At 36.2% G+C, this 24,499-nt stretch overlaps 1 long non-coding RNA gene across 1 annotated transcript in view; it reads right to left on the bottom strand.

Annotated features, from left to right (window-relative positions):
• The window catches only part of LOC148184524 (uncharacterized), a 39,424-nt gene that overhangs the window by 13,060 nt on the left and 1,865 nt on the right, over positions 1–24,499 (bottom strand). Inside the window, exon 2 of the long non-coding RNA XR_015772403.1 lies at positions 23,477–23,644. This is a non-coding gene — a long non-coding RNA (uncharacterized LOC148184524). The remainder of the gene's footprint in view (positions 1–23,476; positions 23,645–24,499) is intronic.

The following is a 24,499-nucleotide window of genomic DNA, read 5'->3' as shown; positions in this document are numbered from 1 at the left end:
CAACAGAGAAAGATTCCTCTGTGGCTGATCTAGAGGCATAATAATTTTGTTTCTTGAGACGGATTCATTGATAATAGTTTGTAGGCTTGGAATTTGTTAAAATAACCTACTAAATTCTAAAAATCAGTCCTTAACACCAAGATTTAGCAAGATTTAGTAAATTAAGAGTGCAACTTTATTTTCAATATAATGACATTTGTATCACTATAACTGAAATAACCTGAAGTTACTCTGCATAGGAACTCCACCACAGATCTGACATTTAGACAGAACAGGAAGCATACAGGATTGGAAGAAAGGCAGGAAAGAAGATAAAAATTGGATGAACCAGTCAAAGAAATCAATAAGGTTTCAGAAAGGGCTTTACAGGTGGGAAAAATGTGAAAAGGAGCATGTCAGGTAGTGAGGGGCATTTACTTCCGAGGAGTACAGAGAGAAGACTGCAGACTGTTTTTGTCCCTCTCACAGCCCTTATCTATCAAAAATCCCCAGCCTACCTTGGAGAGTCATGTTAAGGGGTTGTGGCAGTTTGACCCTGCCATTCCTCACCCTCCCAGCAAGTGAAGAAAGATAAAAAAAAAGGCAGCAGAGGAAATCACACAGGGAAACAGGGTAACCCTCTGTTTTTAAACATAGAAATACTCTAAGCAACAAAATAAGAAGCTATGGAACTACAAAGGGAACGATATTTTTTATGCTGCTGCCTGCTTTCTCAACAATGATCTCCTCTGAAGAAGCAGCTGCCAAAATCATCTGATGTGTCTTTCTCTAAAGACAAAATATACCTTCAGGACATCTGCTATGTAAGAGAAGACATGGTGGTGCCATGGCTGCTCAATTCCTCCCACATGAGCAGGATGCCTCTAAAGTCCTGGTCTTCCCAGCACATAGAAAACTCACTTGAGAAGTACAGCAAGGACCTAGAGGACCAGGATGTCCTTAGCACAATGGTGATCATCCTTTTGTCACAGCTGTAGCCAATGCTATCTGAGAAAGGCCTAATAATGGTTCTTGTTTACACAGAAGTGCTCCTGGGCCAGCAAGTCCAGGACACTCTGCATGTATTTTATGGGACAATTCAAAGACCCAACTATCTCTAACAGTGCTGAAGAAAGCTGAAAATTTTGTAAGCCTGAATGAATTAATGGACAAATGAATTACCAAGTATTTTGGTTTTGCAAAAGTTATTACTATATGCATTTTTTTGTTTTGAAATAAAATGATAAGCACATTTCCAGAATTTATATAACTATAAGGAATGTAGCTGCCATCACTCAGAGCTGCTCTTCAGGAATCATTGTTGTCTTATGATATCCTACATATATATATATACTTTTGTATATATATATTTATACTTAAATACTTTTGGTACATTTTTTTAGTATCGACTGTATATTAAATGTACCATATGCTAATTCAGGCTTGTCCCTTGCTCTATAAATGTCTGCAAATTCTGCTGTACAAGGCTGGAATGTTCAGTTGAATTTATATATTAATACAGATAACTTTTTTTTCCTAAGCATGGCTTGATAAAGTAGAAAGTTGTCACCCTGTACAGTGATCCCAGCCTAGAAAAATATTGACTATAATACTAAAAATACTTGACTAAAGAAATTCATGGATGTTCCTATTTCTTTTAATTGTATATTTGTAACAAACCCACAGCTTTCATAGATACCTTCACTGAGTGTCTCATGCTCTTGCAGCTGGCACATAGTTTAATTATGGTTATTACCAAAACAAAATTGGAACATTGTGGAAGAAATGCAGATTGCAGCTTCTACTTGTAATTTAAATTTATTATTTCTTATAGTTCTGTGCCAAAAGTCCTCACTGACCAATTTAATCACACAGAGAAGGAGAAAAACCATGAACTGTGTTTATTTTCTTGAAACATGTTTTATTCTTTTAAGAACAGTCATGGAAGAACCAAAACATTCAACCCAACTGAAATTTTTTTTTCTCAAATTATAACCAAAACAATTTTTGTATCACAACAGCTTGGCTGATGTGAGATATATATATATATATATATAAATACTGAGTTAACAACCTGAGAAGTAACTGATAAACAATTATGCCACAACACACAAAGCAGTATTTATCCAATAACATGGTATCTCTGTATTGGTAGTTAAATGAGAAACCAGCCAACCTTTTTAGAGTTTGTTTCAGAGTAATTTTCCTTTCTCTGATCTGTATGTGAAGTTACATTATCATACAATAATTTCTTACTGGATATTTGTACTGTTACAGAAAGCCTATTTGCATTTCTAAACCAGAATGCATTTCCACAAAACCCTACATCTAATTAACACAGTATGTCCCACAGAATCTCACATTGTCTGAAAAGACAAATAGAAAAAGAGGTGGTTACAAAAACAGGCTTTCTAAGGGCTTGTCTCCTAGTTATTTATATCCCAAAGTGATTCATCTATTAATATAATCTAGGGAATGGTCTCATCCATTTCTGTAGGGCAGATAGAGCTTTTTAAAATACATTAAACACAAACAATACTGTATTTCTAACTTATATGACTGCCTTATGAACATTAGCTGTAAAAGTACTGCCTTGTATTCGTATATTTTATCCTCTTCAAATGCAAAAATATTGGAACCCTGTTGGGTTGTTTGCTCCCTAAATCAATCAGAAATTATAGCAGATGAGGACATGTATGTTAAATTAATAAAGTATGTAATATGTAGGAGGCAGAACTATGCAATGATGATGATACTCCTTTTGACTCCATTAAGTTACAAACTTGGCCTAATGTACATGGCATGCCATTCTACTGATGGCCACTGATGGCAGTGCCTCCGAGTGATATTTAATCATAAACATCACTGCAGTAGAATGGCTGGCTCAATTATGAGATTCTAGATTAGAAGAAAACTCTCAATGATTTTTTCCAGTAAGTATATGAAATATTTCTATTATGAAATAGAAATAAATACTCCTTTCCAAAAATATATTGCTATTCAAAATCATGCTATATGATCATTAAGAATCATACTGCTGTATGGGTTTGCATGGCAAGGATTTGGTAATGAGGGCTACAGTGGTGGCTTTTGTGGGCAGTTGCCAGGAACTTTCCCCATGTCCAACACAGACAACACCAGAGAGATACAAGATTAACCCACTGCTGGCCAAGGCCAAATCCACCAGTGACAGTGGCAGCACGTCTGGGATAATGTATTTAAGAAGGCGGAAAAAATTACTGCCAACCACAGCCTGAAGAGAGGAGTGAGAATGTGTGAGAGGAGCAGCTCTGCAGACACAAGGTCAGTGAAGGAGGAGGGGCAGGAGCTGCTCCGGGTACCAGAGCACAGATTCCCCTGCAGCCTGAGGTGCAGCCCATGGGGAGGCAGCTGTGCCTCTGCAGTCCCTGGAGATCCAGGGGGGAGCAGAGATCCACCTGCAGCCCCTGGAGGAGCCCACACCAGAGCAGGGGGATGCCTGAAGGAGGCTGTGATCCCATGGGAAGCCTGTGCTGGAGCAGGCTCCTGGCAGGACCTGTGGCCCATGAGCAGCCCACACTGGAGCAGGTTTGCTGGCAGGACTTATTCATGGAGGATTCATATTGGAGCAGGCTGTTCCTGGGGGACTGCACCCTGTGGAAGGGACCCAGCTGAAACAGTTAATGGAGAACTGCAGCTCATGTGGAGGATTCATGTTGGAGAATTTTGTGGAGGACTGTCTCCCATGGGAGAGACCCCTTGCTGGAGCAGGGGAAGACTGTGAGGAGTCCTTCCAGTGAGGAGGAAGGAGTGGCAGAGACAATGTGTAATGGAACTGACAATAACCCCCATTCCCCATGCCTCTGCTCCCCTGCGGGGGGAAGAAGTAGAGAAATTAGGAGGGAAGTGGAACCTGGACAGATGGGAGAGACTGGGGGAAAGTGTTTTACTTTTATTTCCCTTTATTCTTCTCTCATTTGATTGGTAATAAACTAATTTTCCCCAAGCTGAGTCTGTTTTGCCCATGATAATAATCACTGAGTGATCTCTCCCTGTCTTTTATCTCAATGCATGAGCTTTTCATCGTATTATCTAGTCCCTGTGCAACTGAAGAGTGGAATGACAGAGCCTGGTGGGCACCAGGAATTCAGCTATGGTCAGCCCACTACATGCTGTCTCACTAAATATTTGAATAATCACTGTTTTAGATGTTTCATTACCTATTTAGTATTCTTTAGATTAACCAGAAAGCTACTGAGCTTTGCCATATTCTCTTCCACAATAACTCTTACTGGCTACTGCTGGAGGAGAGATAGTGATGGACCTTTCATATGACCCAGCATGAATGTTTTTCTAATACTGTTTATTTAGCACAGTTTAAACCAAGAAATTATGGCAACAGGAGGTGTGATGCATCTTTTTCTCAAACACATAAACATTCTTAAGAATACTTCATGGAAGTATTCTTAATACTGAAGGAAGACATCTTTGCCATCATGAACTATCTAACAATCTTTCAGAAACCAGAGGAAAAAATAGATGGATCCTGAACAGGATATTTTGAAATAGCTCCCTCCCATCAAGACTATACGATTTTCCACTTAATTATTTTCTATCAAGATAATTTAATTGCTCCTCAGAATTATCTGGGGGCACTGATTCACCTTTTAATCAGAATCATATCTTTTAGTTGGAAGAAATCACACAAAGACCATTAGTACATTAAAAGCATTCTAGGCTATCTGTTTAATACTGACATAATTACTAATAATTAATCTTTACTTAGCTCTCCTTTTCTCTGTTCTGTTTCAGGTTTGTTTTTTTCCTTTGCACTGTGAGTCATGGGCAGAAGTGCAAGAGAAAACAACTTTTCTTTCTAGGATGCAATCCAGTTCTGCATGTGATAGTTTGCTAACAAGAAACAAATAGTTACAAGGAATAAGTCATGTTTTTAACTGATGCTGTTCCATTATAGCCTTTCAAAACCAGAAGAGTGTTTTAGCAGTGGGGTATCCCGACTTTGATTTTGAGCTTTTTTATCTGTATATTAACACAGAGAACTACATTCTATAAAGAGAAGAAAGACAGCCATACAGTAGAAAGCTAGCAATGGAAATGTTTGTGACGATTTCTTACAAACAACACAGACTGAAAAGAAGGAATCAACACACGGAACTTTCCAATGATACCACCTGCAGAGAGAAATTCTGGAGATTGGAAAAACAGAAATGTCACATAATTTCCTCAGGTCATCTGTGAGACACAACACACTAATCAGAAAAGCTTCCATGGAAGGGAGAATCAAAAATAAAACACATGCAAATGACTAGTATAATGTGTATTCAAAGAACTCTGGCAAGCAGAACTTATGCTTGTTTTCTTGGTACTTGAGCTTTAATATCCCAGTAAGACTGCCTATCTGCAAGGACAGCAGCTGGTTTTTATTTATTTAATTTATTTATTTTTGTTTTCTTTAACCTAAAATAAGAATTTTTATTGAACGTACATGCCTTGTTCTTTCTGCATAACAATAAATGGCCTTTTCAATAGAACCACATATTTGGAAAGAACCTCCATAAAGACTTAAAAAAATCTGGGCAAAATCATTGAAAATACAAACCCTTGTAAGAATATTTATGAATGATCCTCAGTTAGAAACAAATAGAAAAATAATGCTAATTTTGTCTGTTCATGCTGTTTCTCATGGAAGTATTCCCAGCAAAGGGTAACAAACTACTATCACAAAATTAAAGAAAATGTAGTGCATAGAAAATAAACTGTAAAGGCAGAAAAAGCAATTTCTTCAAATCAAATTATTGCTACACTTCCCTGAGGCCAAACATGCTCTGCTTAATTTAAGAATCCATTTGAGATACTGCTTCTCTAACAAATAAACTCTGAAATCAAACTTCTGACCTTAGGAAGAGAATGATAGAGGGCAAGTTTCTATTTCTCATAATCCAGTGGGGAGTGGTGCCTTTGAGAGTTTCAAAGATCGAGATTTCAATGTCCCTTTAGCTAAACCAATCCAGAGTTTAATCACTGTCTCAACACTTAAATACGTTTTCCTTATTTCAATGCAAACCTCCCCTGTTGCAAATTCTGACCACAGTGCTGTCTCACTGTTCTTTTTTTAGAAGAATCTGCCTTTGTAGAAAAACACTCCTAAACATGTTTGAGTGTGCACATATGCGTGCTGGGAGAATGTCTAGGGCAGAAGGTAAGCACTGACACACGAGGATGATGAAAAGCAGACAGCCACACTCCTCTCTGGGATGTGGATGAGCTACAGGAGCCAATGGCCTAATTTAGAATCCAGCTGACAGAACTCCATGAATTAGCGGGAAGATATAGAAGAATAATTCCCAGGTGCTCAGACACAGTAAGTGGCAGTATATAAGAACTTACAAGACTTGAACAGGATTTAGGTGCTCAATAGACGGCAAAAGCTCAAAGCAGTGTTTTATCATTATGCACAACTTTCAGGTTTCTAGAATTGCAGTTTATTGTTACAAAACAAGATTTTTTTATTATTATTATTTTTTTTTAGTAATGATTACTGTCTTGAGAACAACTCTTGTTTCTTAAGACTCTTTTCACAGTTACTCCCTTCAGGATAGTAAACCTAACAGTCTAATAGCCTGACCTCCATTTCAGTAAGCCTGTTACATAGACACGAGAAGAGATTTTCATCCTGTGTAGGTCAAAATGGCAGAGGAAAACAAATTGTAACTATGTAGGGAAACACCCTCCTTTTCAAATACATTTTGGCATGTCAAATTCCACACTTCAGTACCTGTTTTTAGTAGATTATGTTGTTTTTTTCCAGCTCTAGATCATCTTTTACTATTGTGAGATCAGAAGCTTTCTTAAAAAGCTAAGTGAGATCCCTTGTTAAAAGCTTATCTGCTGCAAAAGATGCTTTAGTTGAGGACAATTAAAATACTGGGTAGTTAGCAAATCTCTGTTATTATTAATTTGCTGATATGCACAGATCATTAACTGGAGTAAAAGACACAAAGGCGGTTTTGTGATAGGCTTGATCCTTTGCTACAAACCACAGTTTTATGTTCACAGTCTTACGGTAGTTTTGAAAGACTGCAATACATTCTGTTCTCAGTACCCTTTATAATTCGATGCACAGCAGTTAACATACAAACACTACTTCAATAGCAGGGGATGATTAAGTGAAGGCATTGAAGTTACTGATGTATGAAATGGTTTGAAATGGATGGTCTAAAGCATAGGACAAGTCACCTTGTGGGCGAAAATCAGCATCTACCTAGCTTTTTGAGAATGCTCAGTTTTTATCTTGCTTGCTAAAGCAAAAAAGCCAATCTATATAAGGAAGTAAAGTTTTCAGTTTTACACAATTAGGCACAGAGCACAGCTGGTATTCTGAGCTCTTTTAAATCACTCTTCAGTTCTAAGGTATAATCCAGTGTACCACAGGAATTTATAAAAAATATTTCTCTAAGCTGTTTTCAAAGACATCTAGCAGTATAAGTTCTATGTTTCCAAACAATGTTGAAGAGAGTTTTCCCTACTGTTATTGAAAAAGCCTGCCACCTTCTACATTTCTCAGGCATCTGATGAAGACAATTAAAATGGAAACTGTTTCTCTTAAATTATTGCACCAAATAGTTGGATAGATTACATTTCTGTGTACCTGATGCATAGGCATAGGAAAGAATTCACATGTGTATGTCAATTTTTTAAGTCTGCTTTTGCAAGTGTAATGGAAAATACACACTTTTAATGATATAGAACTGCTCTTACTCACTGTTTGTGGACTAAATATAGGAATTCATTCTCTGGAGTCATCAATTTAAAATATGGCTCAGCAATAAACCTCCTGGTTATTCATTTTCCTGTTAATAGAGTAAGACTCCAAAACCTCTGAAAGCAGTTACTTCATTACAGATATTTAAAAAATATACAAAGACATACAGATTTTTCACTGGTCCCTTTCTTCTCTTCTGTATTTGCTTTTTAAAACATAGCATATCTTTTTTCTAACTGGAAACTTCTATGATTCTAAAACCTATGGGAGATTTTGATAGGAGTTGTATTTCTTCCCAAAAATTCTCCTCATGGTTTTCTCATTTCCTGTGGATTGTCTAAAGTAATTAATCAATATACTGGTTTTCAGTAAATAGTTTAGACTAATTTACAGGTCTCCATGTAGAATCCTTGTTTAATAATTAATTAATTTTTATTACAAGGAAAGTATTTTGAAGCTCATCAGAACATACTAACCAAAAAATACATAAAAACCCCACCCCTTGAATAATTTTGCCTATCAGGATGTTAGACTCACATTTTTACTTTCTTTGAAACTGGCTGAGAATTATTTTATACTTCTAATCAAATTTTCAAGAAAAAAGCACCATCTTTTAAAAGAAGGATTTATATTAATAGAAATAAGCCAGTGAATAATTGTCTTCTCAATGAATCAGAAAAAATAAACACTAGCTGTCTATCATTCTGCACCCTGTTATGTTGGATGTGACCTGTATATGCATATGCTATTAATTTTCTATTTATCCCTTGACCTATTTTCCATCTTTTATGTGACCCTCCTTCTCAGGTCACTTGTCAGGTCTTTAATTTCATTGAAGAACTAACGATTTAGCCAATTCAGTCTTTCATTGAACTGCCTCTCTTTCTTTTGCTCAAGAGTAATTTGCGTGGGTGCCTTCATTTTGTTCCTTTAAGAGACTGCCAAGTTTCTTAAGCTGCAGTTATAAAAGAGTACTTCTGCCTGAATGTGAAAACAAATTAATAACCTGTCTCATCCCTCAGCTTTCTGCAAGGACAAAAATTGGTGGGAGCTCTCATTCAAATGCTGGTAGCACTGGGCTGTAATTCTGCCCTGCCAGATTTTCCCAGTGTATTGTGTGAGGTTTGCAAAGCTCAGCTTGTTTTTGTGTAACTGCGTGTTTGAGCACCACACGGGCGTGAATTTCAAAGAACAATGGTGGTACTGGCACATCGGTGGTACTACCAATGCCTACAGCAAATTCCTGATATTGGGGCTCTATTTTAATAAGCGATCCTTGCAGGTATTTAGTTCTGTGCATCTTTGTTACCCTGCATAATCCTTGTCTGCTTAACAGCAAACCTTGAAATTAACAAGTTTAGTGAAAGTTATGCAATGCAATGTTAACTGCTTTTCTTCCATCTGTGTTTAGTAGTTTGCAACTTTTGTATGTCAATACAGTCATTATTGAATGAAAAACATCAAACATACCCTGGACAGAACTTTGACTGAAACAACTGACTACTGAGTAAACACAAAGAAAACTAAAACTTGAAATAAACCAAAGCTGGAGAGTACTGAAATTCAAAGAGATGCTAGAAAGTATGAAAAATAAAGGCATATGGTATTTGTGGTCCTTTATTGTCTAAGGTAACCAAAAATGTTCAGAATATTGCAAGTGTAACTCACAGCACCTCTGTGGACAACAGCACTTCTTGCTGCATTTTACTTTGAATTTCTCTAATTTTCTGCTTCAAGTCAATACATTTCATATATTTGACAGGAATTTTTCTTTAGTTTTGTTTTATGATAAAAATCTGGAGAATCAGGTGCTGGGGTGTCCCTATGCCTGGGCTGGATACTGGAGAGACCATAGAGATCTGCAGTTGGCACTGCAGAGGCCTTAAGGTTCAAACCAGCTCATGAAGAAACCCTGGAGTCTTTCCACAGAAACAAAGCAACCATTAGTTACCCTAGTCACACTAATAATAGTTACTAAGTTAGTAACTAAGTTAGTTACATTTGGAGGAAATCATCTGCATGGAAGGTTGAAGAAACATTCTTAGGAAACAAGAATTTTCCACATAAAGAGCAATGAAACAGGAGCACATTCATTTGGAGAGTATCAACAGACACAAATATACTTTCTGAAGAGACAGGAAGGAAGGCTGCATCAGCACACAAGAACTAATGAATTCTGTTTATTCAAATTCCAACTTACTGAGAGCTTCCAACAGCTTGGGATAGAAGATTGTTTTGCCCTGAAGCTCACTGTAACAGAAAGCTGTGAGACAGAGGTCGCAATCATGGATGAAAGGAAGATAAATTAAAACGCTGTGGTGTAGGTGCTAAGGAGAAATTATCTAAATGCTATAGAGCAAGGAAGATAGGGATCACAGGAGTCTCCATTGTGGTAAATCCAGCAGGTTTAACCGAGGAATGCAGTAAAATGTGGATGGTTTGAAATACTTCAGCATAAAAGAAATAGCCTGTTATTCTATCTCATCTTCTCAAGATCAAAAATTTCAAGTTTTTCCCTTGTCATAGATATCTCTGAATTTCTGGCAAAGCTTGCTGCTTTCCCATAGTTTCTCTGAAATTATTCTACCTGTTCTTCAAGTGAAACACTCAAAGAAAAATGGATTAAGTACTTCAATTTAGTCATTAGCATTGCTGAAGAATAGAAGGAAAAATACCCATCTCAAGAACCATACTCATCATAATATCTGACATATTTGTCCTCACAAATGGTAGGGTTGTTTTTTTTTTTCTAGTAAACCAGGAAGTAGACATATGTCTAACTCTGATAAAATATGCTTATCTACAAAGAATAACTAAAACATATGGCAAAACAAGAAGTCTTTCTTTAGCTAACAAAGTATGGTTTCAATGTGCAAAGGAATTTCATACCTAGGTACTTGAAGGGATAAACAGCAAACTGTATTTAACATGCTTAACACTCTATCATCTTGTGAGCTGCTTTAGTCTATAGCTCCTTTTATTTTTGGAATTGGAATTGGTATTCAGTTTCTCATCTTATTATTGTGTGGCTATTTTTTCCTACCTACATTTTTAAGTCTCCATCCTTTCCTCTTATGTCATGTTTTATTTTTTTTCATAGCATAATTTAAATTTTTAAATTGGAACACTATTTTAAAATATCTATCATTGCAGCTCTACCACACCAATTTTATTTCATTTCTTTAATTTCAAGTCAATGTTTAAGGATGTTCATAAAAATCCTAGTACTTGCTACAGGGCAGACACAAATAGAACTTCAGTTGTTACAATGTTGATGCTGAACTATTGATAACTACCGGTGGTCTGATTTTCCTACTAGTTTTGGTTTTACTGTAACATAAATTAACCCGGACCATGTATCCCTGGTCATCTATGAAAATGATATGCAACACAGCATAAAAGGATACTACCTGTTCCCTACAGGCTATATTAAATCAAGGTATTTAATAGTTAATGGTCTCTATCTCAAAGGCCTGCTGTGCTTTTAGAGAAAGAAATAAAACTGGGGTGACATAATTTGTTTACGACAATGCTGTTAAGTTACTCATCTCCTTGTTGCCCTTTGTGATGTTTACAGTCAAGTAGTTGATTATGTTGTTTTATTTCTCTGCTTCAGAATTTAACAGTACCATCTTCAGCTTGGAATTAACAGCATTCAGCAGCTCATAGAAGTCGACTTCTTTAATGAAAGAATTAATTCACATCTATGGCCTTTTCACTTGCTGGAGGAAAAAAAATGTTGTTGTTGTTTCTCTTACTGCTCTTATTGTAACAGAGAGACATTTCACATTTTCAAAATTGTCCCACTTTAGTCACTTCTCATGTCATGACTTGGGGAAGCTTGATGTATAAGAAAAAATAGACTGGACGCTGTTAAGTGGAGGAAGATTTATTTGTATTCAAAGGATTTAAACAGGGACTAAATCCAGGAAGATAAACGTCCCCTTGAGGGACAGGATAGCAAAGCATGTCCCTACGGAAAACAAATACACTCAGCACAAAAATGTGAACAGGACTCACTGGCAATATTTACTATGATAAACAAAATACAGTCATGGCACAAGCTCAGGCTCAAGCATTCATCTGTCCATACTATTTAGCAGCTTGCACACCCCTTGTCCACTTTTAAGCTGTTCAAAACAGCAGTCTTCCAGAGGGTGCACAGGAGTGTTTGAGAAGAAGCATTAACTGTTCCTTACAGACAGACTGGGACAAAGCCATAGTGTTTCAGAGAAAAGATAATTTAACTGTATGGATACAGAATGTGTGGTACCACAAGTTGTTTGGGGTAAGGAATTGTCCCTGGTTCATGTTAAATACCAAAATGCACACAGTGACTGTCTACCCACTGCCACTAACATCTAATTAATCAGTGGTTTCTTTTATTTTGATTGCTCTAAGTATTCTGGATTAGTTTGAGTCTTTCGCAATTCTCTTTTATTCAACATTTGCCATTTTACCTAGCTTCTGCTTTCTGACTTCTACTTCTTATACTTGAGGTCAAAAAAGAACTTACAGTTTATCTGGGCCATTGATTTATACACTGTATACCCCCTGCATTGGAGGAGTGTGTAGTTACTATAACAATGTTGTGTATTTAAGGTGATACATATTTTCTTTTCATTTTTTCCTAGGCTGCCCTCCTGTGAAATAATATATATTGATTTTTCAGAGCTGAAGTCTGCTAATTTGGAATCTGGTGGTTTTACTTTGTGGCATTCCTTTCATCAAAAGATACCTGAGATGTCAAAATTGTTCACTATCACTAGTGATAGTAGATTATTCTACTAGCTGCTCACCAGAATTTTTGTTTAATTAATTAATTTTGTTTAAGCTTAATTGTGTTCACTAGATCCTCACCTTTATAATTGTTTCCATTCTTGTCTGCCACTGTCTCTTCATGTCTAAAAAATACATAAGCTACATGATACATATATGTTACACTTTAATGTCTGAAGAGATGGAATCCTGAAGCCTGTGGACTGTAAAAGTTACTATTTATAAAGTTGTAGTTAATTTTTATTACAGATCTGCCAAATTGTGCAAGGATGATGATGATGATGATGATGATGATGATGATGATGATGATGATTATTATTATTATTATTATTATTACTTCTACATTATTTTACAGGAATATTCCATGTAAACTGACAGATATCTACCCCTACCCTTCACTAAGTCCTGTCTGGTACTAGGTAGAAGACTCCTTGGTATTCACTTTGTTAAATTACAAATCTTCTAAAGTACTGCCAAAACTGAGAAAGCAGAGATTGTGATATGGTACATTCACTCCCACTGTGTATGTAAAAATGTAAAAAAATACAAAAAATTCAGCTGCTGTATTTTTTTTTTCTAAATGTGTAAGTAAAAATAGTCAATTTGATTCATATTGAAAGTAGCAATGGAATATATGAAATTATTTTTTCCTCAGATCCTCAAATTATCAGGAATTCAATTCAAAAGTGCCCACAGATGTCAGACACTAACATGGTCACACTGAATTTTACAGTCTGAAACTACTGGGTGCTAGATGTAATGACTACATTACTTGCCCTTAAATCTAGAAACATTCCCAGCTATTGGAACCTTATTTTCTATATTGGTAAAGTTTTTGAATGGTTCCTGATAGAGGTTTGGTCCAAATCATCTGCTAATCTCCCAAACAACTGCAGATCTGAATACATATATGGAACATGCAAAAGGAACTATTTCCAGTAGGTTGTCTGCATGCAACTAAAGATTTTGAGGGCAAGACAAGTTAAAAGTACAAACATAGTATTTCATGTCAGCTGGCCTCCATGACAATATTCCTGGTAAAATTTTTTTTACTAAAAAAATTGCAGCTGTAATGACTGCTTGGCAGAAAGGCTGAAATATTTTAATACGCATAGGAACTAGTCTACCAATATTGTATGTAAAATACATATATCCTGACTTATATCAGAAACAGTGCAGTCAGCAGGACCAAGGCAGGGATCAGCTTGTGCTTTGCACTGGTGAGGCCACACCTCTAATTCTGTATCCAGTTCTGGGCCCTTCACTGCAAGAGCTGGAGTGAGTTCAGAGAAAAGCAATGGAGCTGGTGAAGGGTCTGTAATATAAATGCTCTGAAGAGCTCAGGGAGCTGAGGGTCTTTACCCTGGAGAAAAGAAAGCTCGGGAGACTTTATGACTCTCTACAACTGCCTCAAAGGAGGGTGTAACCACGGGGGGGGGGGGGGGGGGGGGGCAGTCTCTTCTCCCAGGCAGCAAGTGACAGGACAAGAGGAAATGACCTGAAATTGTGCCAAAGAAGACTTGGGTTGGGCATAAGAAAGTTTCTTCACTGAAGGAATGATTAAGCATTGGACTAGGCTCCTTGGTGAAGAGGTAGAGTTCCTTGAGGCATTCAGAAAATGAGTACATGTGGCATTTCCTGACATGGTTTAGTGGGCATGGTGGTATTTGATCAAAGGTTGGACTTATTAACCTTGGAGGTCTTTTCCAACCATAATGATTCTATAATTCCATGAATGTAACCTTCCTATGTGTACAAATGGTTATTTGGTAAAATGGTTCTCAACAGCTACAAGGTTAGAACAGAAAACTGTGAAATTTAACTGTCGGTGTTTGGCTTTGGTTTCTTCCACCTGTATACTAAGCAAAGTTTTTTAATTCTATAGCTGCAGAAATGGGGGTGGAGAGCAAGGGACTATCTCTTGAGACTGAAGTCTATTACTGCTATTTGCCATTTTTCTGCATGCCAAAGGAATGGGATTAAGGGAATACCCTCAGGGTATAAAGTACTCTGATACGATTGAACTAATAATCTGATTACAGAATGAGCTGTGCACTGCTCAAGACACACTCAGTGAACACAATATGCACACATATCATCATCACAAAAACTGTGTCAGTACTTACAATATCACTTATTAGCAGCCTAGTCTACTATTAAAACATTCTTATTTTCCCCTAAAAATCCTTTGACTACAGGAAACATACCACACTGCCCACTGGAAGAAGAAAAACAAGACCCTAATGAATCCTATCTAATTTTAGTCATGCAACCACACGAATACATTATAAGCATAAACCTTTTCACCACTGAAATGAACAAAATGTTAAAATGAGCTGAGCATACCCAGCTTCCTTAAAAATCGTTTCAAACAGCAAAATAATGTTCTAGGAAAGACTCAATACTTATTTGTATTTACGTAAGGAAAATCTGACAAATTTCTTTAAGCAGAAAACCATGTTTTCCTGGAAAACCTACTTATTAAGTATGCATCTTTTTAGGACATTAAATAAAACAATAGGAAAGGCTTTGGCAAATGATAAATTTATAAAATATGTAAAAGTGTTGGTCAGTGCAGGGTGTACATAACTGGATCCAGGGTTCTTTACCTATATCCTTATATTTCTTGAAGATTAATTTTATGATATTTTGTAAAGAGAAAAAGATTTGGGATTAGTTTATATATTGGCTCTTTATGATTTATTGAGTAATTAAGATCTTTCAGCCTAACATTAAAGATAAAATTGCATGCAGTCTCAAATGGCATTTGGAAATCATGGTATCATAAGACAAGACAATGAAAGTTAGGGAACTGAAAGAAAATGTTTGTCCTTTAACAATAGGTGAGCTGGTGACTTTTAAAGTATCCCAGCCTGATGTATTAGCTAACATATGTCAGACAACGTGTCATTTAACACGTATTAAGTAATTAAGAGACATCAGGGAGCTTTGGTTTCAATCAGATTACTTAAAAGGTTAAACTCTTTCTCAGTGAAGTCAAAACTTCCACTAATGTCATCTTTGTTTGGATTACAAACCTCCTTCAATTCAAGCTCTTAGAGAATATAAGGGGTTATATCACACAGACACTAACAATTTTGGTAAAGTAACATCTTACTTCAGCTGGGCAATGTGAAATAGAAAAATGTCTTTAAAGTAACACAGAGTATAACCCAAATTGTGTATTAGAAATCCTAACAGTTTAGCTTGCAAAAATAGAAAAGCATGTAGAAAGATTACAAACCAAAGACCTTGAGATACATTCAAACCAAATGCCAAACAAAGAAGTAAAAAAGAGAAGCTTTGATTTTGGCTAGTCATTGTAATTTCTTCATTTGTAGTCTACTTTTATACTTCTGTTTGGGTGTTCTACTGTATCTTAAAATAGCCAAAATAAGAATAGCTGTGCACATGAAATGTACAGCACTGTCGAAAGAAAAAGAACCACAAAACCAAGAAAAAGTTGTATTTGAATATGAAAACTGAAGGAAGTTAGGTAACAGTTTCCACTTTAGTGAACAACTGTCACTGAGAGACCATCATAGACAATTTACTCCCAAGAAAAAGCTGATTTTGCCACCTGGTTTCTTGCAGGTCAAGCAGCTGGCAGTTAGTTTAAGTAACCAAAGAAAACCCAGAACCTAACAAGACAATGAACAGCTGCCACTGAGACTTACAACTTCTTAAGTAAGATTTGAGATAAAATAGTATAACACCTCAAAGAAGTAAAGCAACTGCTGAATTAAGTGACAACTGGGAAAATTACAGAAAGTGATCAGAACAGCAAACCTGGGAACACACAGAAAAAAAAAGAAGAGCTAAGTGTACTTCCAAGTTACATGATTTCCAAGTTCTCCAGACTCATAGGACATTTAGGGAACAAAGGCAAGAACTTGTTAACAGGGATTATATACCCTTGGTGAGCAGATGATCTTCTGGCCACTGGCCACTCAATTATCCACACCCCAGAGTGATAGCCTGGACAATAGGGTCAACACCCATGTGTGCATTCAAAGCTGAGTGAGAAAAAGTAAGCTTTTAGCTTTGAAAGACTGAGGCATTCCATCTCTTGTTGATCACAACCCCCTCAATTACAGGGGTGTATGGTTAAAATGCCACCTCCTTCAAAAATAACCCATTTGCCTTGGAAAAAATGACCCAGAAACACCAATTGACGTGAATCCTTTCTTAGATGAGTAAGTATAAAACAATTTTGATTCACACTTCATTCTTAGAATTAAATAGAAAGCTCTTTTGAAACAGAAATTGAGTTAGGATCTTCATACTTGAAGAAGGCAGCTGCTAGTACTCAATCCTTCTCAGACATAATTAACCATAACACTGACAATATCTCAAGTATATTTACATGTAATCACCTTCTCATCAACATACACAGCAGCTTGGATTTTAATTCCAATCAATCATGAAATCACTTAATGAAAATTAAATGTTGAACTCGAGTTTTTCTTAACCTTCAAGTCCCTTCTTAGCAACTTCACTTTCCCCATGTTTAGCATACTTCTCTGAGCAAAACTTTGCTTATATGCATACCCTCCGCAGTCACTGTGCACTGATGAATTTCCAAGCTTGCTTCTTTCTCTCTCCTGCTGCTATTTACCCCTCCTTTTTTTCTGCTTTTGTTTTCTTTTTTTGTTGTTGTTGTTTCTGATTAACCTATTCATCCTATTTATCTCACAGCTAGATAGAACAAATATGTTTTCCATGACTTAAGAATCATTAAGGCAATTTCTGGATAAATAAGAAGTGAAATCAATTTGAAACAGGTCTAACTTTGTAATATCATTGCAGCCAAATTTCCTGTTTGAGTCACAAAGCAATACCACTATGGAATACAGAAATAATAGTGCAAAAGACTACAGCAACATGACCAAAGCTTTTTTTTTTTTTTCTTTTTCTACCAAAGCCTCTACTAAGTCAAAAACTTTGTTACTGTGAAAAAAAACAAACCTGCTTTTGTGCAACATTGGTGACCATCAATACAGTGCCACAAAAAGATATATATATATACTCTTAAAAACCTGAAGGTGACTCTGTAAAACTATTTCTTACTGTAAAGTTATATAACAGTGTCTACATGTTAGAAATCTCTATCTTGCTAGCATGGTGGTGAAACTGAAATTAGAAATTAAAAATGTACAACTTTTTAGTGCATCTGAAAACCAGATGCACTAAAAAAGCCTGCTCAACCAAAAGCCTATGCACAGACCTAGCAACAAATACGTACCCCGTATTTTCCCCTAACTGCAGAAGAAAATGTATTTCTTTACAATGGAAACAAACATTTCTGAATTACTGCTAACCTACTGAAGTAATATCAAAGAAATAATAGCCAGACTAGTCTATAAAAGAACACCTGCACATTTATAGATTCCATTGAGTAAGGAATTTTCCACTGAGCAGTGTATGGGATAGAAGTATCTTTATTTTACCATAGTTTTGATCATAAATACTATTTTCTTTGTTGATATTTACAGAGTTTAACATGCAAACATAAACATCCTGAAAAAAGCCAATGGAAAAAGTTTTGCTGCCACAACTGATCAGAAACAAAATGCACTATAAATCATCATAATCACAGAAAAAACATTTCCATTGAGCTTTATTTATCTCTTATGGTTTTTTTTTAAATTTCTGTCATAAGGTTGGAGTTCGAAATCTTCTACATATTCATACATAATAAATACATAAAAAACTGGCTCTGTTTTCTGAAGCGACCAAATAATTTTGAAAGAAATAGTTAATAAATTAATCTGCTCAGCATAATACAGTAAACTTATTTATAAAATGACTAGACATAACAAAAGACACTTTTCTGTTTCCTATTCTTCACATTTTGTAGCATTTCAATTAGAACTTTTTGAAATATTTAATGAAGAGATTAAGTAGTCTTTGTAACTGCAACTAGATTGTAACTGAAAGATTTTACATTTGACACAAAAATTCTATGTGTAAAATAGTACCACAATATACTATGCTTTAATTAATAGGAAAAAATCAATATTTAATTTAACTCTTTTTAGACCTACAAGGAACAGCAAGATTTTGTGTGTAATTATATGTTTATTCATTAATTTCTTGTTAAAGACTTCAGCTAATTTGCAGCTAAATTTAACAAGAGGTGAACAACAGCCAACGGATGAGATAATTCCTAATGATAGTTAATTTCTCATTATGTCTGCATAGCTGAAAACTACTGAATTAAACTCATGCCACTGATAAAGCTCAACATAAATATTCTTATGTCAGTTATACTTTGTCAGTATTCTTTAAGACATAATTAGAAGGTCACACAATTTAAATTACAGAAAATGTAATTATTTAAATAACAGAGACTGAACATGTAGTCATTTAGAATAGTTATAGAACCTCATGAATCACACCTGAATTAAGAACTTTAGGGGCTAAGACAAAGGTACACATCCTGACATCAGAGTAAGGGACTGCAGATTATGGCAAGTGGAATTTCAGTGATTCAATTTAGTGAAAAGCAGCTGTATTAAATTTGGAAATTACTTCATGAGTAGACAGTACAGTTTGACAGTGCTGAAACTGAGGTTTTGCATCCTAACTTCTCCCTGTTCCTCTTACTTTTGATTTTGTTTGATCCTTCCCACCCTCAGTAATGGAGTTTCAACTCCATAACTTAGAGCCCAAGATAAAATACCCATACAATCTCAAGATTAAACATTTAATGAGTTAAACAGCTTCTTGTTTTCCCAGGATAGTTTTCTGACATTTTAGCAAGCTTAGGAAATAGAAACAAGTTAGGGGATTTCCCATTCCTAACCTGAAATGTTTTTACTCTTATGTTGAAAGTTGTTAACGTGTCTATATCCATTTCACGCAATGTCTTATTAGCGTATTTTTAAAAAATACACTCTTTATTCATTAACTTCTAGCCTGCATCAAAGTTACAGGAACTATTCATACCTTCAGGGATATTAATGAAGGCAAAAGATTTTTATTTCATAAGTGTTAAGAAAAGAAAGAGGAGATGTAGAGAAATCTGTAATTTGAAGAAGCAATCCTGAAAGTACTATTGGGAACTAGATAACAGCAAAACACTCAACTTTGCCAAGTAAAATACATGCTAGAAACATCACTGTAATGTGGCCATTTTGGGACAAGAAAGTAATGTTCCCTCCTTAATGGGTCCAACTGAGCTGCACTTTGAGGTGATTGTGTATTCCTCATCAGATGACACTTTCAAAATGACAAATTTCACCTCACTTAAGCAGATGCCTATCTATAGCTGAGCTTGTGGCTCAGTGGGGGTCTCTACACAGTCAGTGAAGAGAAACAGGCTCTTAAAGGTGACTCATCTTACCTATTTTAAATAAAGAGAAATTTCACTGAACCTATTTCTTACTGACTATGAACAAAGAGCCTAGGCAGACTGTTATAAGTACCCACACTTTGAAGAACTGCAGTCACAGGAATAAGTGGGAAGGCATTGAGTATCAAATAATAAAAAATTGGGGGGCAGGCAGAAAAAGAGATAGAAACTAAGTCTCATGACAGACAACTGCAAAGACCCCACTGCCATGGTGCCACGCCAGGGATATTTTTCAGTATAACAGGTTGGTCAGAGTTCCATCCAACTTGGCCTTAAACACTTCCAGGGATGGGGCATCCAAACTTCTTTGGGCAATCAATCCAGTGCCTTACCACTCTCACAGTAAAGAATTTTTTCCTAATATCTAGTTTAAACCTAATCTCTATCAGTCTGAAACCATACCCCTTTGTCCTGCCACTCTGTGCTCTTGTCAATATCTTTCTTGTAGGGCCTCCTCAGATGCTGGAAGGCCATGATTAGATAGTCCTGAAACCTTTTGTCCTCCAGGCTGAACAACCCTAGACATCTTAGCGTTTCCTCACAGCTGAGGTGCTCCACCCCTCTCATCAACTTGGAAGCCTCCTCTGTGCTGGCTCCAGCAGGTCCCTGTCCCTCCTGTGCAGGGACCCCAGCTCTGGATGCTCCAGCTGGGTCTCAGCAGAGCAGAGCAGAGGGGCAGAATCCCCTCCCTCTCCTGCTGCCCATGGGACTCTGGATGCAGCCCAGGACACGTTTGGCTCTCTGGGCTGTGAGTGCCATGGCCGGGGCATGTCCAGCCTCTCACCCACCAGCACCCCCAGGTCCTTCTGGGCAGGGCAGCTCTTAGATCTCTTGATCTCCCTGTCTTAACAATTTAACATCCAGATGTTACCTGTCAGTCACATGGCTGTGTACTGCAGTGGCACTTTCTGTCATAGACTTCTCAAACTTTTCTATCTCCTTGTATATGCTCTGAAGACGCAACACAAATTTTGTTTCCTTTCTCTTCACAAAGCAACATAAAGAAGGTTCAATAGAGCATGTACTATGGAATTTTATGTCATGTTAGTACAACAGAAATGCTTACACTGAATGTATTTTAAGCATTAGCTTAATCATCAAGAATAAAGGCAAAATTATTTCCATCTTACACCTTTCACTTCCTTGCCCTCTTATCCTTTCCTAGCTACATCTACTTCCACCAGCCAGAAAATCCTAGAATTTTGCAGCTGTTCTTTCTGCAGGATAATTATGATTTTGCATTGAGCTCTAGTAGAGTATATGATCCTCACGGTGCAAAGACTTGAAACAATATATTCCAGACTATGATTTGCTTTATATTTGGTAGCATGAACATATCCCTGATAGTTAATCAAACAGCTATGTTAGAATATTCTATATTTCAGTGCATCTGTCACTGTTGCCTATTTGTAAAAACTGGTAGAGCAGACATTTTCATAGTGTGTTACAGAACAGTTCAAACATTATGGTGCAAAACTTCATAATGCACAAATCAGGACGCAACATTAATGTTTTTATTTCACATATTGTACTCATTAGACTAGAAGCTAAAATAGTTTTGGCAATCAAATTAGACCTACTTATGGTATTTATTCAATAAGTACTTCTTACATCAAAGCAATTCCTATTAAAAAACAATGCAGAATCATAATCATATAAATAGTCAGCCCAATCTTTGCTGGTTGAGTCTACTGTTTTATTTTAACAGAAGGTTTTGGATGGTGCAAGTACAGTATTTGTAAGAGTAAATGCTCACACAAATCATGTTTTTTGAGTTAATATAATTAGCATTAAAAGAATATAGATGATAATTGCCTTTGCTTCTCTTTTCTTGCTCAAGAATATTTTTGCTTCACTAGCTTTTATGTGGGTCTTGATAGTGGCTTTGTAACCTGTACAATGGATGTTTGAACCTTGGCTATTATTTTATTTTGTCTCCTTCTTCCTAAGCAGTATTGAATATTCAGCATCTTATGTTCAAATAGATAGGTTGAAACAAAAGACATCAGTTGGCCCTATATACAACCTAATATACAACCAAATAATTCTGAAGTAATACACTACATATACATGAGGCAAATGTAATTGAGCAAGAAGGAAAACAACCTTCCAGAAAGAAAGTAGATGAGATTATCAGGCACCAGACTTGAGTAAATTACTTTCCTTTCTTTCTTTTAGTTTTTTCTGTTTTTCTTTTTTGATTTTTTTTTTTAATTTGGATTACTAAAATGTTGTAAAAGAAAAAAAAACCTCTATCTTTTCTCCACAGTTGAACAGTGACTAGTGACCTAACAGCTACCTAAAATATTAATCTAAATTAAAATAGCCACTAAAATAAAATAGCCACTGCAGTCATAAATCACAATTTTTATATCAAGAAGTAGATGTTGTAAAATTAATTTAAAGTATCACCATAAATTCTAAATAATGACTCCTTATCAGTATCATAGTAGATTGTCAATATTTGAGGATGAACATGTATCTTTTAATTTCCATTATCAGAAAATTATATCTTTATATGCTTTATTTGCATTAACAAAAATTTGGTGCAATAGAAGCACATCTTTAAAGAAAGAGTTTTTGCTCAGTGCCTTATATGAATTTCAGAGCTTTAATTGAATTCTAGTTCTAGTATGGTACATGTTTCTGGTCTGAATATAGCCCAGAAACTGGGAATATCATTAGGTAAAATTGCTGCTGAATAGCAAGTCTCAGATCATCAAGAAGTAACAAATATACAAATTACACTCATTTAAAGTGCACTACAAATACATTCACGTACAGGTGGAGTGGAGTAGAAAAATGTTTTTTGTACATAAAGACAAAACTAGTTAAAATATATAATATATAAGATACTTAAAACTTATCTTAAAAAATTTTTAGTATTTTGCATATTACTTGCATTTTCTTTTCTAGATACGTGAGGAGGCATTTTTTTGCCATTCTTGTTCATGTAGTGGCAATGGAACAGATAAATAACCACAAGACATTCTCCCTTCATTACCCACAGAACATGCACACCAAATTATTCAAGGCATTTGTCAGTGTGGTTCAACACCCTGATTCCTGGCCATTTCCTCTACAGAAACTATAAACTTTGCTTTGGATGAGTGTTCCCATGTCTAAAGAAATTTGTTCCTCCTTTTTTATTTCATCAGAATAGCTACACAGAAGTACAAGATGTTCTGAGGCCATACCCACTATAGATGCCCTTCTCCTGTCATTTTCCTGCTTTTGTACAAGGCCTCGTCTTTTCTTCACAAAAGAACAATGAGACAAAACTCTTTTACAAGGACATCTCAAATGCATATAAGTTGTGATATGTACACTTTGTCTTCAAATTTATAAATATTTTCCATGCTTTACAATATGCAAATACTTCCCAACTTAATATTAAGTGATTTTTAAATAGGAACATTTATAAGGTCTCGTAAGAGTGCATTTGCTTTGTTTCTATGCGCACCACTTTTCTTTGTGCTTCTATAAACGTGAGTGTGTAGCACAGAATCAGGAAGCCTTCACAGTGGCTTTAACTAACTCATTAAGCACATAACCTTCAGGAAATACTTCTTCAGAAGTCTAAAAAAATAAGTAGTCACCTTTTCAGTGTCTTGGGCTCTTCTTGGAGGCTCTGAGCTCTCAGCTGTTCTGCATCATGCAAATGAGCTCTCTTATCTGTTATCATCTTGGATTGTGTTTCAGAAGGCTCTGAAATCTGCTGTCATTCTGTTGCAAGTCATTCTGATGTGGCACTAAATTTTCAAATGCTAAAATTAAACATCAAGCAATGAAGAATCAGAAATAGTAATAAAAATATTAAAATATGATAATTTTAAGAACATTGTTTCAAACTGTTTTTCTGTGTTAATGTACACACAAAAACCTATAAACATGTTCAAACTAAAAATCAGGACTAGATCCATAGAAAAGAACTTAGAGATTTGAACCTGAATGATATCAAACTTTGTTTAGTTGAGAGAAACTAATTGCTCTGTACTGCTCCCTCTGGAGAGGGAGTTCAGAGGGAGGTGATGTGCTCTTTTCGTTGGTATCCAGTAGGAGGACAATGTGGGAATAGAACCATAAAATTGTGAAATGGCTTATCTTGGGAGAGACCTAAGAGATCACCTAGTTTCAAGCCTCCTACCCTGGGCATGGACACCTTCAACTAGACCAGGTTGTTTAAAGTCCCATTCAGCCTGGACTTGAGCATTCACAGTGATGGTGCATCCACAACTTCTCTGGGTGACTTGTTCAGGTACCAGCCTCACATTAAAGAATATATTCCCAATACCTAATCTAAACCAACTTTCCATCAGTTTGAAGCAACTGCCCCATGTCCTGTCTTGTCCAACTCCATGTTGTCTTGGGTAACCCAAAATGCTATTGTAATTTGTATCTATCTGTGCCCCATAAAAGCCTTACTGTCTCTCTATGATCCAGTGCTGCAGCCAGAACAGGAATCCTGAGGTGGGGGTTGTGGGGAGGGAAGAGTGGTGCCGCTTGTATCCCTTTTTAATTTGGAGTGTGGAAGCAGGGAGCTCTCTTTTGTGGAAGCATTTGCAGAAGGTGAAGTGCTCTGCTTTGGAGAGGGTTGCTTCAGGTGGTTGGGTTTTTTTGGG

The sequence above is a fragment of the Pseudopodoces humilis genome, chromosome 4, assembly GCF_049639895.1.
Source record: "Pseudopodoces humilis isolate 2021_Gansu_Grassland_sample_001 chromosome 4, ASM4963989v1, whole genome shotgun sequence".
Taxonomy (NCBI): Eukaryota; Metazoa; Chordata; class Aves; order Passeriformes; family Paridae; genus Pseudopodoces; species Pseudopodoces humilis.
This window is presented reverse-complemented; position numbering and strand designations above follow the sequence as displayed.